This window comes from Telopea speciosissima, chromosome 1, assembly GCF_018873765.1.
Source record: "Telopea speciosissima isolate NSW1024214 ecotype Mountain lineage chromosome 1, Tspe_v1, whole genome shotgun sequence".
NCBI classification, from domain to species: Eukaryota; Viridiplantae; Streptophyta; class Magnoliopsida; order Proteales; family Proteaceae; genus Telopea; species Telopea speciosissima.
The window spans coordinates 53,255,181-53,270,525 of record NC_057916.1 but is presented as its reverse complement, the minus strand read 5'-3'; positions in this window follow the sequence as shown (position 1 = coordinate 53,270,525).

The window sequence follows — 15,345 nt, the reverse complement described above, 5'->3', positions numbered from 1 at the left end:
TGAACAGTTGGGAGCCGTTCACGTACATGAACGTGAACCCAACTCAAAAACATCCCTTCTCATACATCAGAGAATACGGAATAATGTAATAGACCATTCAATTCGGACTAATTAGTTGAATCGCCCAAAAATGACCAATTAAGGACCAATTAGCTGAAAGCCATTACTGACCAATTGCATTGAATTCTCTTGCCAAAAGTAGGCTCTTGCATTGTATAATCAGCAAGTTGGCAAATTGGAAGTCGCTTTTGCTGTCTCAGGCAGGGCATTCAATCCTATTTGAAGTCTCTTTAGTTAGGTACCTTGTGTCTTTTGTTTTTCTGTTTCCCAAAAACGTTTGTTCTAAATTGGATGCTATCAGCGAGGGTCATCTCAGGAGCACAGAGAAATTCTCTCTAATTTTGTGGTTTGATATTTATTAACCTGACAAGGTAAGAGGGGGGGGGGGGGGGGTTGGGTTTTAGATTACATCAGGTTTTCATATCTAAAACATACAATTAATTTGGAACTTTCTAGGTTTAACGTTAGAGAATCTGTTTGTTGAAAGGTGGGCATTGGTTCTTCAATTAATGAAAGGAAATATCCTTGGATACCTTGTTGACCTTAGATGTATATTGGGGTTGGTAGGGATCCAATTTCTTCTATAAGCACGGTTGTCAATTTAATTGTGGGCAAAGTGGCAAAAGAAATTCAATCGAAAAATTCTAAATTCATGGTGATTGATGGTAGAAGGCTATTCGTCACTAATCTTAACATTGTGTATGAAAGATCTGAAGCACAGAACGAGGAGGTAGAGATATACCATAAACTTTCAAAGTGGTTATGTGTATATGCCAAAGGTACGGTATGGGAGGTGGTGAAGTGAAAAAGAAAGCAGTGGGATAATGAATCACGGAGAAAAATAATTCAACATATAGATTGTCAACCATCTTCAAACGATCAAACAAACTCCTTAGATGGAAACTCATGCCGGAGAGAAACACCAAACTCCAATATTCAGATTTGATCTAATATAAGATAAACAGATCTGATTTGAAGCAAGGAAAGACTCCAATATTAAAGGCTTGATCAATCTTCAAACAAGGAAGAACCAGTGTGCAAAACTCCAATAAACTCCCATATGTTGAATAGAACTGATGAAGATATCTAGGCAGAATTGATGTAATAAGCTTAAAAAAAACTTGGATCAGACCTGAGTTAGAGTACAATGATAGGATCAGCCTCACAAAGTAAGCTGGATTTGAACTAGTAGAAAAGCTTCACACAACTATATAGATTCGTAGTCGCAACCAATAACCATGAACACACTATTGCAATCCCAAATAGACTGATCTCCAGGGTAGTAGATTCAACTCTTCAACAATGTGGAAGAACTTCGATCTCCAATAGTAGGATATTCAGTCTCAAGAGCAGGACAACGGTAGTCCTCATAAAGGCAGCAGTAACATGTTAACCAGTCATGCTTACAAAAACCAAGCAGCAAAACCAACAAGGGATGACCTAAGGCTCAATAGAATCAGCAAGTAGTAAACAATAACTCAGCAGATCCAATAGGAATTGATGCAGCTAGTCACATAGGAACTAGAAAAAAATAGGTTGATAGTTGTAGAAGTTGACCATAAGGAAGAAACCTAAATTTTGTCAAAAAACTCCATGAATGATGCTGAAACGTGGGTCAAATACTCCTCTGATATGTATAAGACTCTCCTCAAAAAATTAGCGTGATAGGATAGCCCTAGTCAGGGTTTTGGAAAACCCTGAAATTGAAATCGATATAGGGAAAGGGGGCTGTAATTGTTAATGCAGACTTGCAATAGATGCTGATTAGTACTGCTTCAATGGGACCTCCAATGCGAACAACCAATCCCCAGTTGGAATGAGAATTGATCTTCAAGAGGGAGAGACACCAAAAAGTTGCAAAAAATTAGGGCAGCAGGTATCACAGTAAATAAAACTTCTTCAATCCATGAATTGATGAAGGAGTATGTCACTTTTAATGTTAGAACCACCTCCAAAGCACTTCAGTAGCAGCAAGCATCCCTCTCCCAAAAAGCGATTTGTTTCAGGGTTTTGAAAAACCCTGAAAATTAGAGATCGATTGGGGTAGGGGTCTTCAAAAAGCTTACAAAGGTGCAATAATGAGGTCAAGTGGTCCTTGTAATGGAGGAAAGCAACCCACAAAAGTTCAGCTTGAACAGAGAATTATAACCCTAGAATCGATTGGAGTCAGGGTTTTGAAAAACCCTGCAAGTTGAGATCGATTAGGGTATCAAGGCTGGAAAGGTGAATGAAAGCTAGAGAAAAAAAAGGAAATGAGAACAATGGAATAGGGTAGATAGGTGCTGGAAAAGAAAGCAAAGGGAGCTCCAATGGTGGAAGATCAGCCTTCAATAGTGATAGGAAGCTGATCTTCAAGGAATTCTGAAAAAAACTCCAAATCGCAGGTATGCTTCCAGCAGAATTTCAATGGAAAAAATAGATAGGATGGAGGAGGGCAGCAACTAAATCATTGGTTTAGGTTTTTACCTCATTAGTGCTGCCTCCTTACAAGGATGAGAAGAAGAAAAATCAGTAGAAGGTGAAACCGAGAAAGACAGACAGGAGGGAGAAGTCAATTGAAGAGAAGAAGGGTTTTTTCTTTCTTTCGAACATAGATCAGATTTGGCTTTGATACCATGTTAGTAGAACCGTGAGTTAGAAAGAGAGACTTAGAGAATAGAATGTGTTAGATTCATTGATAGGTAAGCCCCTCTATTTATAATAGAGGGGATAGTCACAAAGGGACTGAAATAGACATAATTACCCCTAACTAGCTAACTCTGTAAGAGCAGCAACTTAATCCTAATATCATAAGAATAAATCTACCCCAAAAGGACCAGAATACCCCCATGATATTCTGGATTATATATTCCAACAGTAACCCCTAGTCTATAAAAGGAGAGGGTTCATTTGTAAGAGATAGGTCTTTGGTGAGTGTTAGCACTAGAGGAGGAGAAGAATCTCTCAAGAGTTCTCTTCTCTTTAAGAGTCTTAGAGTTTTGTCCTTCTCTTTCCCAAGTCTTCTCTCCACTACTCCATGTCTTCCACTCTTCTCTCCACCATTTCTTAGTGTTCTACTAGTGGAAGTGTATCACTTCTCCTTTGTCTTCCTTTTTTTATCTCTCTTTCTTATGTTTATAAAAGTTCTTATGTACGAAGAGTCTCTAGCCTAAAGTACTCTATGTAAGTTCTTTCTTTTCTTTGTTATAATATAAAAGTTCTACGTTTGCTTTCTAAGTTCTTCTCTTCCCTCTTCAATGCTCTTCTCTTTATGCAATTTCTTTTATGTAATCTCTTTATGTAAGATCCTCCTTATTTCTTAGTTGTAATCTGGTATCATAAAGAGATTACATAAAAGAGATTGCATAAAGAGAAGAGAGTTGAAGAGGGAAGAGAAGAACTTAGAAAGCATACATAGACCTTTTATATTATAACAAAGAAAAGAAAGAACTTACATAGAATATTCTAGGCTAGAGACTCTTCATACATACGAATTTATATAAATATAAGAAAAAGAGATAAGAAGGAAGACAAAAGGAAGTGGTACACTTACACTAGTGAAACATTAAGAGATGGTGGAGAGAAGAGCGGAGACATGGACTAGTGGAGAGAAGACTTGGGAAAGAGAATGACAAAACACTAAGACTTTTAAAGAGAAGAAAACTCTCGAAAGATTCTTCTCCTTCTCTAGTGCTAACACACCAAAGACCACTATTTTACAAATGAAACTATCGTCTCCTTTTATAGACTACGAAGTTATAATAAAACAAAAATTACATAGTAAAAGTAATGAAAAGTGACATGTGTCAGGTACAGTAAAATTCTTTACATTTGTGTTGATCTTTATCTGTATTATGCAAATCATGCGGTCGACGTGGACACCGTTCTAGGATCTTCACGTGACGGTATTGTAAATAAAATTTTAAGTGTGCTAGATAAAATTGCAGTCAGATAGGGAATCTTTGACTACTTTATGCGTCCATCATATATTATGGATGTAAATCGAATCTTCACTTGCAGATGATGCGATAGTATTATATTCTTGTTGTTTTAATATTTTTGTACTATCAGCCATCCTTAACTGGTCTTCTGGAATATCAATTATGGCGCGGTCTATCATTTGTTGGATAATATCTCCACCAGCCATACATAATGTTAAGATTAGTGACGAATAGCCTTCTACCATTAGTCACCATGAATTTAGAATTTTCAGATTGAATTTCTTTTACCACCTTACTTAGGTACAAAGGACTATCAACAACATAATTTGGCATAAAAATATTCTCAATAAATCTTGAAGCTACTGAAATATGTTGTCTATTTAGCTCTTCTTCATCAGATATTTTGAGATGCCAGATTTGATATGGCTGGTGGACTTTTTTACTGACCCTCCATCCAACTGAACTTGCCATCCAAAAAGTTAAATATTTTGAATAATTCCACATTGCTCCTACATGAATAATCATGGTCTTGATCATTGAAGAATTGATCAAAATCATTGCTTTGGAAAATTATTTGACTAGTAATTCTCCACTCTATTTCTTGAATTTCCACTGCCTGTAGTCCAAAAAAAATGGTTATTTTTGCAATACCTTGGAAACAGTTTATCTCGTTGATATTCGAAAATAACATTTGCTTAATTATAATTTCTTGATCTTCAATCTTCTCTTTAATTTTTGTGAAGATTACTTTTGGGAGTAATGCCTTTACTTTCTCCAAGACACATATTCTTCGTATTTTTTCAAATCTAGGATCTTCAAAGCTTTCTGCTAAGAAGTCGGATAATTCCAGAAATAATGAGATTTTTTCATAAGAAAAATCTTCATCCCAATTCATTTGTGTAATGAGAATAAAACTGAGATTCTTTAAAAACTTAAGATGTGTTGTATGCTCAACCACCTTATCTGCAAGTTTACCCATATACTTACGAAAATGACCCTTCTTGGCTAGAAGGTGTGCTTTCCATGTGCTATTTAATTCTTCATAGATTTATGTGGGTATTCCTAGATTATAAAAATCCTTGATATCAACTTCTCTTTGAAATTGATGTTGCTTTGATGGAATAGGGGCTTGTCTAACCACTGATGCATAAGATTCATTTCGAGCTTGTCTAACCACTGATGCATAAGATTAATTTCGGGCTTGTCTAGCTGTTGGTGTAACTCACTCAGCATAATGGGCTGGTCTGTTGGGGCTTGGCCTAGCCTTTCCAACTTGATCATAAGAGTTTGGTCTAACTCCGTATGACTTTTGTCTTCTATCCATCTTCCTTGTCTAGGAAGGTTTCTAACCCTGTAGATAAATATTCAATGATCCATTTGGATTAGATATTTGTTAGTCCACTTGGCTAGTGGTCTTCAAAATTATAATCTGCACTTAAAAACTTTGTTAGATAATTCTACGAAATTTGATGTCTATGTAATAAAATTTGTCTTTCATAATAACGATTCTACCAATCTTCTTTGGTTTCATCTGATACATCTATTTGATCCGTTAGCCAAATAGTGCTATACCAATCTTCAAAATTTCTTCTATGTTCTATTATCTCTATAGGATTTCCATTTCATCAAGATAGCAGGGGTGGACGCGGAGACCCTTCAGTTTATATAATTTTGTATTTGTGGTAAAGTAACCATTCTTCTATTGTCAAACAATATTTTCCATTTGAAATTTCTTCATATTTTAGGGTCAATTTCTCCAGTTTAAGAAATCTTTCTGTTCTCCAATTTATAGGATTTTCTATCCCCCATAAATTCTATTTTCCTTTGTAAATATTCTAGGATGTAGATATTCTTCAAGTTTGATAAGGTTGGCAAAACCTTGTTGGTGAAGGTCTCTCGGCTAGAGACGAATAAATATATATCCAAAGTTTTGATCTTGTCACACCTAAATTATTTGTTGTCGGAAATTGGTTTAACTGCCCTGAATTATTTCTATCTATTTTTAAGAGAGAAACAATTCCAAGTTCTACAGCTTGAATATTAAAATTGTTCGAAAACATCTTAATTGAAGTATTTATTCCTTCTCTAAATATTGACCAATCATACTGTTCTAGTAATTCCATGATTGGTAGATACATTGTTCTTGTGTAAATATTGTTTCTTATTTCTTCAGGTAATTATATTACCCTTTGAATTGTAGCTTCTTGTTTTCTTCTGCATCTTCTTCTCCATCCTCTAATACTTGAATAATTTTTGTATTAGAATTTCTATCCATATGCTGGTCTAGCAATGGTATTTCTACTGACTCATTGGCTAAGGTTAGTGAAATCGATTTATGAAGAACTTGCATTGGTAGATAATTATTTAGGAAATTATTTCCAAGAATAAAATTACGATGCATAAGAGGAAGACATATTATTTTTGGGATTATGGATTTTCTTTAATTTAACCAAATTGCTATATCCTTAGCTTTATACTGGCCAATTATCTTACTTTCATTAATTCCCTGAACCGGTTTTGGTTTCTTCATGTCACACCCCAAACCACCCCCTAGAAGGATTAAGTAGGTGACCTGAATTGCACGGTAGTAATCCGCCAAACCCCAAGGATCTAGAAGCTGTTAATACCATTCACAAACACATACACCCATAGCGATGGATAAAACATAATTACAGAGTATAGCAGAAACTAATATCTACATAAACTTTCAAGTTTCTCAACACCACCATCCAGACAGTCACCACACCTCCAACCAATAGCTCACAAAATAACAAAAGGGGCACTCAATAAAAGCCCCATGCAAGCTATACAAAAAGGAAAAAGTCAGTAGACAAGTATCTACATAAAAAAGAATTCCCTAGGTTAGGAGAGGTAAACTGCCCGTCCTTCACGGGCCATCTTCAACCGTCACCGAGATCACTCGTACTAGAGGGATAGCTTCTGTCCGAGTCCACACCCACACAGTCATAATCAAAACCACCTTCTTGCTCATGATAAGCCTCCCCGCCAACATCACGTCCACATGTAAGATCATCTAAAGAAGAAGAGATATACAAGAGTGTGAGCTCCACTGAGCCCGTGAATGAAATATAACCATGCATGCACATGCAAGCACAACCAAATGAGTCCTACATGAGATGAGGTTCTTTTTATTATTAAACCACCTAGCATCACAACTAAGGTAGGTAAAAGTGCTACTACAATCCCCGATACATGTATCCCTGGTGTGGGCTTCTAACCCCTTCCCGCGATACACCCATTGAGTTGTCGGAGAGGACTAGTTGGCTCCAGCATGCTCTCCATGGTCAGCCCGACTAGCCCTCTGGGATTAGTCTGTGAAATCACCTTTCACCATTTTGATATAATATTTTTCTTTCTCTGGCATTCAACCAAGTAATCACCTTTCCAGTGTAACATAATTCTTTTCCTTTTTGCCTTTTTCCTTTGATATAGGTTCTCTTACAGACATCCAACACCTTAACCCATGTTGGCAAGGGTTCGTAGCATGGGTGATGATACTCTAGCCCAATGCATTTTATATGGCATAGTATGAGTTGGGTGGTGTCAATCGCATCCCATTCTACGGGCTACCACAGGCCTCATTTCCAAGCCGGCTACAGCATCTAATCTAACATTTCCACAAGTATAACATTAACATTCAATTCCAATAGCCAGCAGATACGAATCAGAAATAAATAGGAATATAAAGTAATTTAATAAATAAAACAGTAAATATTGTTGTTGTTGTTGTCATGACTCATCAGTCATGTTACACCTACACCCATGGTGTAATTCCACTCACCTTATGTCAATCCTGCTTGTCCTTCAGCCGGCTCTGTCCCAGTCGGTGTCTGACACAGCACCTCGTGTTCGGGGTTATAACCTATGTTGACCGAACCATTAGAACACATTAAATATTGTCTACAAAGGGTCTTAGAGTTCCAGGTTTGGTTTAGGTTTGCTCAACATTGTTCAACAATTTTGGGAACAGTAGCATGGTTCTGTTCCATGATTCACTCGATATTCCCAAGTTCACGACCATTGGGTCAACACATAACTATTCTAAAATATAAACAGTAGAAATTCTTCCACAAAAAAGGATGGTGTTTAGCAAAAGAAAACATGAAGATAACACAACGTCATCAGTCCTTGTTCTTCAAGGACACCTTAATTGTCCGCATGATTGGGGTCACAACCCCCTTTGTCCAAACCAGCAAACATACCATTATCGAAATCTTCTGCCTCAAAGTTATCCTCCTTGCCACCATGACATCCACCTGCAGGTTCATCTAAAAAGGGGAAATTCCACAGGGGTGAGCTCCACTGATCCCAGTAAGTAAAGGATAGACCACACACACAAGCAAGAATCCTATATACATGGATTCAGTTTTAATCCTAATTACACCTAACAAACAATGCCTAAGTCTCTAAGTTAATGTTACGCCAACAACTCGGGAAACAATCTCAATTCCTTCCTATTTTCTTGAGACGTACCTTAATTGTTGTATGGGACCTACACCGATCGTTGGTATTATATACCTCCCCATAGGTAGACCCCAATAATCATAGCCTGGACCCCATCCCAGTATGTACTCCTCAGAACAAGGGGCTATGATCATCCAACACCTGAACCCCTACTGGTAAGGGTTGTAGCATCAAGGAATATGTAGTCTAAATGGCATAGTACAAGGTGTACAGTGCTCCCGCATCCCATACTACGGCACACCATACCTCTCGTTTTCAAGTCGACTACGGCATCTATTCTAACACAAAGATTCATATTGCACATCATTTCACATCACATCGTTCATGTCCATAAGTCATAAATAATGAAATCAATAAATATCATAAATAAAACAGGAATTTAAATATGCAAATGATTCCTAGCAAATACATCTAAGAATGAAAGAAACACTCTTAAAAGAAATCAAAGCCTACCCCCACTTACCTTGTTATGTTTGTAGTTGTGAAGTCGGGTTATGCTTCGAGTCGGTTGTCGGTACAATTCGATGATCGAAAGGTAAAGTCCTAAGAGTATTTAACCACACACAGTGTTAGAGGGTGTCCAAGTACATGTGGAGTCCTAAGGTTACCTTGGAGTTAGGTTGGATAAGGTCCAAGACTCATTCAAGAGTGTGACAACAACTCAGGATGATGATACAGTAGACCAGGACATCATCCTGAGATAACAGTAGGTAAGACTGAGACAACATTCTCTGGTGGATGTACCAATCGACCAGAACTCCCACAGAGATTTTACAGCAACATAGTAGGGTTGAAATTCAGGGTTTTGATGAGGTTTTTGGTTGAATCTCATCCAATTGATCATGGGATGATGTTCACATGAGCATCACTATGAATTGGAACCATATTATGATCCACATATATGAGAAATTGAGGGTTTTGAAGATGGGTATAACCATAGCTGAAATTCTTTGATTTAAATTGGTATAACAGCCACATATGGCTGAATCAAGTTTCTATTGCTTCAATTCCAACAGTAGGTATGTGAATTTGATAGCAAATAGGCCAACCTAGGGTTAGGGTTTAGGTCTTGATCATGCATGGGGTAATTGGTTTAAATTCTGAAACTTCCAAACCATTTTGTCATGGAAAAATAGTAGAGAATCCATCTCATAGTTTTAATTTTTGAAACTGATTTGGTGTAGCTAAGAGAAAAGAGTAAAAAGAGTAGGAATTCATATGGTTTGAGGTCTACTCGAAAAAGGAATGAATCCAGCAATGGATTCATCAACATAGATCGAAAATTGATGATCTTCCTTTTGATTCAGCAAGGGTTTGAGAAGAAAAAATGATTTAAGATGACTAGAGGTGATGAAGGTGATGATCTTACCTTAGGACAGGGATGGATCAAGGTATCAGCCCTCCCTTTCGACTTTTCTCTCCTCACTTTATTTCGGTCGGTTAGATTTGAAGAGAAATAAATAGAGTCTTAGGGTTTTGTTTATATAGTTAATTAAACAATTGTTATAATGGTTTGTCGATTAATGAGTTAATTTGTAATAAATCATGTTTAAAGCCGACACACGCACATGTGGACTGATTAGTGGGCCCGTGTATCCACAATGTTGGGAAAACCTTCTAACTAAATAATTGGGACGTGACGGCGAGATCCTCGACTCAAAACATTGGGCCTCGCACTCTCGAGACCAAAATCTGTTGTGACAGCAATCTCTGGTCGATGTAGTAGTCGACCAATGCCATCAACCAGTGTTTGCTATCCTTGTTATCTTTGTGCCGGGACACCGAGTGTCGGTGTTTTCTTGCGCACAAATAAAATTTCAGCATTATTCATATGCCCAAAATGCCACAAGGCATGATTAGAGTCGATTACCATAATTTATACTTTAAATTATAAATTTTGAAATTGTATGGGGGAGGTACACGTCATTTTACCGGCAACCGGCATATTACCACCGGGATTCCTTCTTCATCTTCTACCCGTTCGAACATCAAATCAATACTCTATAACGCACACGGTACCACGACTTCGGGTTTTGGATCTACATTTGGATTCGAGTTAGGGTTTGGGTAAAAAATATGCCAAGCCGTAACACAGTCATTCAAACCTTATCTACACACATAATAACAAGCATGCATATGCATTTTAGCTACAACCTCAAGCCCTAGAATGCAAATCAGCTCATGCATGCAAGGATCTATGCATTCAACTCACTGTCAATGGTTTGCATGCATGATCAAATAACGACTTCGGGTTCTGGATCTACATTTGGATTCGAGTTAGGGTTTGGGTAAAAAATATGCCAAGCCGTAACACAGTCATTCAAACCTTATCTACACACATAATAACAAGCATGCATATGCATTTTAGCTACAACCTCAGGCCCTAGAATGCAAATCAGCTCATGCATGCAAGGATCTATGCATTCAACTCACTGTCAATGGTTTGCATGCATGATCAGATATGAAGTCAAGCTAAATGCATGGCTGGAACTTAGAATGCTTGTAACAGTAAGCTTAGGCAGTATAATCACATACAAAACCCCTAAAACTAACCATGCATGTAAGATCTAAGCATTCTTGAAGCTCCAGGCAATGATCTCATAGGAGTTCCTACATAGACAGCCATGTATGCTCTGGTCTTGGGTTCAAAATCAGAGAACCAGATTTGAAACATGGTTAGAGGATAGTTCTAAGTTTGGTTGGGTTACCTTAGGGCTGTGGAAGGTTTGGCCAAGCTCCAAAGGATCCAATCTTCCCTTCTCCTTCTTCTTCCTCTCTTTCTCTCTTATTTTCCTTCTCTCCACGGTTTTGAACAGTAGAAATAACTTGAAATGGGTTGGGTCCCTATTTATAATTTCTATAAAACTAAGGCCTGTTTGGTAAGGTAGCCCCATAGTGAAAATGCATTTTTAAAGTAATTTTGGCCTAGTTTAGCTACATAGGTGGGGCCCACATGGATTCCAAGAGGGGGTTTGGTTCCTAAAATTCTCAAGTACCTATTGGAGGTGTTTGAAGGCAGTAGGTGCAGCTCCCACAATCTTGGAATGAAAAAATGTAGGTTCTGGCATCACTGGATGATTCACTGGAGCTTTGGGCCAATCGTCTAGTGCATCGTCCAGAGAATACATCACTGCTGTGTTTTGCCTATGGTTTCTACAGAGGATTGTCTGTCCACATGACACTTTCCCAACACCCCACCACACATATAAGGGACATATTCAAGGGCATAACCCTCCAAATCCTCAGGAGAGAGAATTACCTATGCTCTGTGTTGTACTGCAGGTAATGGATTTGAGCAGCTGCATGGTGTTGCTACCCATCTTCTCACAGGCATGGTGGATGTCATCAGTGGGGACTCCCTGTTGATTGTAACCACTGGGGTGATACACCACAGGTCATTGGAGTGGGTGGCTGCTGATTCTTGCTCTTTAAGCAAAATCTAAGTCAGACTGGGGCAAGTTTGACGCTTCATCTTCACCCACTTTTCTGAGGGCAATGCATCCTACATACTAACACTAGTTGTAGCACCTGTATCTACTATTATCATACACAAGTTATAGGGCTTATAACTTGTGAATTTGAGTTAGTTCTCCTATTATATAGGTGTATCTCTTTTTACCTTGATTGGTCAAATACACTTTTTCTGCATTTGACTCTTCATCTTTGTTGAAACTTGTTCCTAGCATTACAAGAACTTTTACAATATTTATTGCTATGGAATCTTGCTTAGATTCTTTAGTATATTCTTGTATTGGTTGCTATTCAAGACTTAAGCTTAAACGTGGTTTAGACTGTATTTTCGGTTCATCGAAATTAAGTCTAGTTTTCTGTCCATCTAAACTCAGTCTTGGTAAAGATGGTGTCCAATTATTGGATGGTTCTCCTTGTTTTGCGGAAGAACTATGCTTTCGAAAATAAATATTATTTCCTGATGCCAAAATATCTATTGATTTTTCATGAGGTTCCTCATTTTCTTAAGTGAACTCGCTGATGAACCAATCTGTTGGGATTGTTAAATCCTTAGGATTAATTAATTTTGGCTTTATTGTAGTATCAAAACTGTGAGGTTCATACAACTGAACAAAACTTTTCCTAAGGATTTATACTTTATTGATGTTTGAGTAGTTTTAGTCAGCTCATGGAGTGTCTTCCAATGAACTGCAACATCAAAAAGATTAGACCTTATACCTAATTCCTTGTCATAATTTTGATCATACATAATTTATCTATATTAGGATCATCAATTGATTGATACAAAGTAATTTGGTCTAATATTAAACCAAACTACACCTGTTACTAGATTAATGGATCGACTCTATTTCCCCCAATCAAAGCTCTTATTGGGTCTCGTTTTTGAAGTGTTTGTCTAACGCTACAACTAATATTGGACTATCAATGCCTTATCTAAACAAAGCAGTCAATGTAACTTGAATTAATCCTAGGTGAATATATCTCACAATATCGGGATGTTTCTTCGAACTGAAAAATGGACTAAACACCGAAATTTTATATATATCTTCTTTCTTGATTTTCTGCATTTTTCTAATTGATTTTCAGTGAGGGAGATTTCTTCTCCTATCACATTTTGCAATTGGTGTGAAGTTTCTTCATTACTCATGAAGACTTGCTCGTCTTCACTTTCATCTGAGCTTTCTGCGTCAGATTCTACTTCAAAAAAGAACATCTTCAATATCAAAGATTTCATCTCCAAATAAGACTTCTAACTCCTGTTGCTCAAGAGTTTTAATCATCTTTCTTGCACTTGATCTATTTTTAGGACACTGTTGCATAGTGACCTTAGTCATTGTAGATATAGCAACGATATTTTTTGGAATTCATTTTTTTCTAATATTTTTCTTATTTTTCAAAATTTTTCTTTTCTTTCATGTTTTCCATTTAAAATGTTTCCTACTGATTGTAGTACATTTTTTAGGAATATTACACCAAATTTCCCAATTTTCTTCGAGAATCTTATTGCAATACCTTTGACCATAAATGGTATTGCTAATTTGATTTTTTACTTGTTTTTTAGATTTAACTTCAACATACCATTCTGCTATTATTCTTAAGACATAATTAATTCTAAATCCTAAAGTATCCTGTTTATCTATTTTTTTCTCTAGAAATTCAGGGCAACTTTTTATACATAATTCATCCCATCCTTGGAAGTTTATGAAAGAACGTATAGTTGTATCCAAAAACTTTGCTTCAACTGGTCTAGTAGATAGTAATATTTTTGGATAAGTTTTGAGATTCCTTCAAATTGGAAAATATTACATAATTCTAATTTTGAAAGAATGTGTTGGCGGTTTGAGAGAAGTAGATCGACTAGGACACCAAAGTCCTAGTATGTCAAGTAATTTGGGAGAGTCCAAGTCTTATCTCTGTGGTGAAGAATCCAAAAATTATTGTGATTGTAATTCTCTTAAATCTCTCTTGTACACATCATTATTTAAAGGGAATAAACCCTCCCCAAGTCGATAGTTGAGTGGGGAGTTGCACTGTGGACGTAGGCATCCTCGTTGGGTGACCGAACCACGTTAAATCTTGGTTCTTCTCTTCTCTTTTGTTTATTTCTGCTAGTTCTTACCATTAAAACATGGTATCAGAGCGGGTGTAGTATTCTAATCGATTGGAATATCGTGTTCTCTGGTCGTGAGTTCGCTGCGTTCGTTGCCGATTGGAATATCGTGTGCTCTCTGATCGTTCTGCTTCATTGAACGATCTGCAACTGTGTGCTTTCTGATCGCTGTTCTTCATTCAACGATCTGCTTTGCTCTCTGATCGTTGTTCTTCATTCAACGATCTACTACCTGTTGTGCTGCATTCAGGTTTGTTGCTACTACTGCGATCTGTCACCTGTTGAACGATCTGCTATCTGTTGGGCTGCCTTCAACTTTGTTGCTAGTTGTGCTGCAATTTGCCACTTGTTGTGGTGTTATCAACGATCTGGTGCATCTGATTTGTGTGTTACCTGCTGTTGCTTGTACACCTGTGGCGTGCATTGATTTGTGGTATTGCCTACTGTTACTTTGCACTACTGTAACGTGCACTTCTCCTGCTACTGTGCGTCTGTTACTCTCTTACTGCTGCTGTTTCTGGTTGAGATAAGTGTTACCTTGCATTATTTTTTGTGCTTTGAGAATTAAGAATTAATTCTATAATGGGTGATGCGATTGTTACATCCTCTGAGGGAGGAAAACCCGATGGGGGAAAAATAACCTCCATGGAAGGAAACACTAGACTTACTACTATCTTTTTCAATGGGCGAAATTATTTGCCCTGGTCTAGGGCAGTCCTAGTTGCTCTTGGAGGCCGATCTAAGCAAGGCCATATCAAGGGGACCATTAAAACCCCTAACTGTGATATTGCCAATCCGAAGTATGTTGAATGGATGGCAAACGATAACCTAGTTATGTCTTGGATTTTTAATTCCATGGATCCCTCCATCTATGAGATATTCGCTTACTCTGAGACTGCCAAAGCTCTATGGGACTCTGTGAAAGATATGTATGGCCATGAGGATAATGCCTCACGTGTATTTGAATTACAACAGGATATTGCTCATTTATCTCAAGCACCAGGACAATCCATTACTGTTCACTTGGGTAATTTAAAGAAAAAATGGGACGAACTACGGCAGTATCATCCCCCTGCACAAACTGTTGATATCTATACCCAGCGTGAAGAGCAAGACCATATTTTTCAACTCTTGGCAAGTATCCGACCTGAATTTGAAGACCTTAAATGGCAAATTTTTATGAGCCCAACCCTTCCTTCCTTTACTAATATTTGTGCCATCATCCAATGGGAAGAAACCCGTCGGCGAGTTATGAATCCAAACTCAAAATCTGATATGGAACATAGTGAGAATTCAGCT